This window comes from Durio zibethinus, chromosome 24, assembly GCF_047325235.1.
Source record: "Durio zibethinus cultivar Kanyao isolate XHJ-2024 chromosome 24, ASM4732523v1, whole genome shotgun sequence".
NCBI classification, from domain to species: domain Eukaryota; kingdom Viridiplantae; phylum Streptophyta; class Magnoliopsida; order Malvales; family Malvaceae; genus Durio; species Durio zibethinus.
In genome coordinates this window covers 20,490,006-20,494,799 of record NC_143185.1, presented here as the reverse complement: position 1 = coordinate 20,494,799, position 4,794 = coordinate 20,490,006, and the positions used below count along the sequence as shown (strand labels likewise).

The 4,794-nt window shown below is 30.2% G+C and overlaps 1 long non-coding RNA gene across 2 annotated transcripts; it reads left to right on the top strand.

Moving 5' to 3' along the window:
* The first annotated feature begins 930 nt into the window (after window positions 1-930).
* On the top strand, window positions 931-4,428 carry LOC111316239 (uncharacterized). Of its 2 annotated transcripts, XR_016333269.1 has the most exons (6): window positions 931-1,411; window positions 1,526-1,687; window positions 1,922-2,472; window positions 2,642-3,506; window positions 3,654-3,776; window positions 4,224-4,428. It is a non-coding gene; the product is annotated as an uncharacterized LOC111316239 (long non-coding RNA). The 2 variants fall into 2 exon arrangements; XR_016333268.1 differs by having other exon boundaries at window positions 1,922-3,506.
* The last annotated feature ends 366 nt before the right edge of the window (window positions 4,429-4,794 follow it).

The following is a 4,794-nucleotide window of genomic DNA, read 5'->3' as shown; positions in this document are numbered from 1 at the left end:
TTTAAAATCTTTCAAAATTTGATAATTATTTTAAGTTTAATTAATTTAAAATCGAATTGAATCAAACTTTATAAAAATAATAAATTCTCTTAATATTTATTTTTTTATTTATAAAATTAAAAACCAAAATCTTATTTAAAAAACTTAAACCAATATACATTGATAAATACTTTGGATTAATTTAGTCCAAGTAAAGCCCCAAACCTTTAAAAAACCTAATAGCTCACTCAGTTATCTCCCAAGCTATCGCCGCCTCTGCGTACCAAAAAGTCATTGTATTTTTATCGTCATTTTCATGATTTTAGTATAAAAAATTAATAAAATTTTTTATTTAAAGATGCTCCACTAACCTGCAAATATGCTTTCCAATGACTGAACCGACATGTCAGCTATCCTAAATAAATATTAGGAATAATAATGGAATGAATATTTATTATTTTTAAGAAATTTGTATTTGAATTTATTTAATATTTATAATATTAAAATTAATTTAAATATTTGTTTAAGTTTAATATTATCATTCAAACTTAAATCCATTTAAATAAATACTATTTGTTTAAATATTTTAATTAATTAAAATATTTATTTATTTAAAATTTTATTAAAATATAAAATAAACAAAATTTTAATTTAAAATTTAAGTTCAATTTTAATTAATAATAAATAAAAATTATTTTAAAATCTAAAATTTATTACAAGCATAAAATTTTATATATTTTATACATGAAAAAAGATAACAAATTTAGATATAAATTTAAATATTTATTAAAATTTAAATAAATTTAAATATTAAATATATTGAATACTATTTGTGAATCTATCACAAATAATAAATTTTTTATCTAAATTAATTAATTATTCTTTTATAATTATTTAAATTAAATATCCGATTATATCCATTGTCATCCTTAACTGAAATTAGTGTCTAAAACTTTGTTAGTCGTGTAGGCAGGAATTTCAATTTTCAACCGACGTGGATTCCTTTGGCTTGATTCCCTTAGCTGGGTCCCACCATAATCCTCCCTGTACTCATCTCGCCAAAAACTTAAAAACGCTACCAAACCAACATTTGCTTCAGCTCTGCTCTCATTTTTCAATACAAATTTCAAACTCTCTCTCGCTCCTTTTGGCTGCCAATCAATTAGCAGAAACAAGCTCACTTCAAAGCTCAGAGCAATGTGGCAAAGGAGGTCCGGCATCGGCAGTCACGAGCTGAAGGAGATGAAGTGGGACGCGCTTGTGATCGGAGCTTGACAGCGGCGGCTTACTTGTCTCGCGGTGGACTCTCTGTGCTCGTGCTCGAGCGACTCCACGTCATCGGATGAGCAGCAGTGACCGAGGAACTGATCCCTGGCTTCAAGTTCTCTCGATGCAGTTACCTCCAGAGCCTCCTCCGTCCCTCCCTTATCAGGTTCTCAAAGCACGTTTTCCATCTTATACTACTACTTTATTTAATATTTGAACTATTTTTTGATTTTTCAGAGTTAATGAGTCGATCTTCTTATTGCTTATTTGAGTTTGTCAGAGAACTAGAGTTAGCGAGACATGGATTGAAGTTGTTGAAGAGGAATCCATCGTCGTTTACGCCTTGTTTGGATGGAAGATATCTTTTGTTAGGGCCTGATAAAGAGCTTAATCACTCTGACATCTCCAAGTTCTCCAAGCGAGATGCCGATGCTTATCCAACGTACTTATCGATTTTAATGTCCTTTTAATTGGATTGATTTTCTTTTAAAATTTGAATTCTCTGGTTTTATGTATGTATCATGTATGTAGGAATATGTGTTTATGTATGTCTTATGCATGCATGTATTTATGTGGGTGAATCATGTTATCATTTCTTGTATGAAAACAAGATTATTATGAATTGGAGATAAATTTGAACTGTAACAGATTACTATTTTTTTTTTTAATTTCATAGATATGAGAATCTGTTAGAGAGGTTCTGTAAACTGATGGATCCACGTTTGAATTCGCTGCTTCCTGAATCTTTGCAAGGTATTTCATCTCTCCAAGATCGTTTCAAGAATAAAGCACGCAGCTCAGCCTTTTGGACTCGTTTTATGGTTCATCCGGGGGACAACAGGGTACTGACTTGGAGGTTTGAGTGAGATTCATGTTTTTATAGTTTTACCCTACTAGCAAAAATTGTGGGTTTAGAGTTTAGTTCTTACCAGTTTGGACATAGATGCATATGCATATTTAATTAGTTTTCCTATAATCTTGGCTTGTATGATCAGTCTGAGTAAGTTAGTAGACCACAAGAACAGAATTTGAGGAAACAGAACGCTGGATCTAGTGGAAAAAGGAAAGACAGATGATAATAATCTATTTAACACAAAACAAAAGGAGTCAGATCATCTATTGCAGATAGAGATGCCAATATCAAAGAAGTGGTGATAATAGCATTAACTTTATTACTTGCCATCATAATCCAACTTGCTATTCCGTCTCAAAAGCCTAGATGATCAGGTACAATTCATTATCTATCATCATTAGATTTATATGTATTGTCTGATAATGTGCATCTATTAGTCACTCTTAAACTGGAACTCCAAAATGATCTGGTTATTGTCACTAACTCTTAAAGATATCCTATGCCTACTTTTATCTGCTCTGCTGCCTTTTTTTTTTTTTTTAGGATGAACGAGATTAATTCGACTGTCAAGATGCAGTCAAGGGATTACCAGCAAGAAGACTGAAATGAAAATTCTATCATTGCTGAACAAGACAATTTCTCCACCTTGAACCCAATTTTGCTATCTTCGTATACGCATATTGTTGGATCCTTTTCTTTTTCTTCTCTTTCTATATATCTTTTTATTTTTCATTCTGTGCTTTGATGATATTTTTCTACTCGAAGAACTGAGAGTGTACTTAGGAATTAAGTTAGAGGAAGAATTATTCCTTTATACTGTCTACGATCTGCATGCCGGAAGCATTCTCGTCTGCTACTTCTCTCTGTATTATATATTTTGAACTACTGATTTTTACATTGGACCACTATCACTCTTTTGGGTAATGTTAGTTGTGCTAGTTTGCTGATAGTCCCGGTTGAAAGGGGCTATTTTCCATTATGGTATAAGAATTATATCTTGAAGAAAACATAAGATTTGTCTTATACATAAGTCAACTTGGAAGCTAACAAATATCGCGCAATTGCATTGTCAATCTATGTAAACTGTCAAATGTCTGCAAATCCTGGTGAAGTCTTAGAAATATACTATCTTCAAGATTTGATTTGATAGTGTTTGGTTACTTTTTCCTCTCATGAACATATATGATGACATATTCCCTTGAAGCAAATTGTTCTCAGAAGATTAACCTGATTAGCTGTTAAAGGGTACTAAAACTTGCCTATTGAAGTCTATTTGCATGATAACCATTCAGGGTTTATGCACTATGTTTTGTTTTGCTTTCAGATTGCCTGTTTTCGTAGGTAAACATGTCATTAACTTGTTCATCCAATACCATCGAATGGCAGCTGAGATGATCGTGCTTACAGGGTGAGTAGAACTTTATCCAAGTCTCTTCCAAGCTTAGTTAGCGTGTAAATCATTGAGGTATTTAGCTGCTATTGTTGGACAACACTTCAGTGCAGGTATCATTGCCCCATTGCTGACCATTCCCTCATAATAATGTTCATATTGTAGGAGTCATATTTGCACAAAGATGTTTCTACTTGATTGATGAATATGCTCCAGAGTTCAGCTCATCTATCGTTGGCTATGACATACTAACTCCTCCTGACCTTGAAAGGGAAATTGGCTTGACAGGTACTTTGTATCCATAATTCTGTGCTTTAATCTGATAAAGCTAGTCGGATGCTGATTTTATTTCTAAGTAGCTCTAACAATTCATGATAAAATTCATAATTTTTATTAAAATTTTAAATCTTGTTGCTTTTGTATATATTCTTCCGTATCGTGTTGTTTTTTTTATACAGTTTTTGGATATTTTAAACCGTCTGTAACTCATGACTCCCTTTCAAGCACATCTTGCTATTTTTTCTTACGAATGCTGTAGACAATTTACTTTTTTTCATAAAATTCCATTCCCAGATCCCTCCCTCCCTCCCCAAACCAATTTTTTTTCTTTTATCAAAGGCTTAGCATTGAATTTAATTTTCTGAATGTCAATACGAAAATCCTCGTTTGCTTATTTGTTTGTTTTATCCTGAAGCTGGAAAGCATTGAATTTAAGCCACTTTCATTGGTTATTAGGTGGAAATATCTTTCATGGTGCTATGCGATTGGATTCTCTTTTTCTCATGCGACCTTTAAAAGGATGGTAAATCTAGTTACTTTTTTCGTTTTTCCTTACAAGAATGAATGTTTAAATTTATCCAAATTTGTGGATGTAGGTCGGATTATTATTTATTATGAATCTAATCTAACATTTTAAAATTCAAACAAAATTATTTTTCTATATGCAATTATTAAAACTAACTATTTAATTATATAATAAAATATTTGTATCTTTTGATATTAAAATCAGATATATTTTCAAAAAATATAATATTATATATTAAAATTACTATAAAAATGATTATAATTAAATATTGTTGCTATATTTATTAATCAAAGTCAATGAGTTTTAATTAATCATTTATTATACTCATTAGTTATAATTATTTTATTTTATTTATTACAATTAAAATAATTGAAACACAGATTTGATTAACAAAATGGCAATAATATTTAATTATAATCATTTTTATAGTAATTTTAATATAAATTATATTATTTTAATATAAATTATTAATTATAGAATTATATTAACAATTATTAATTA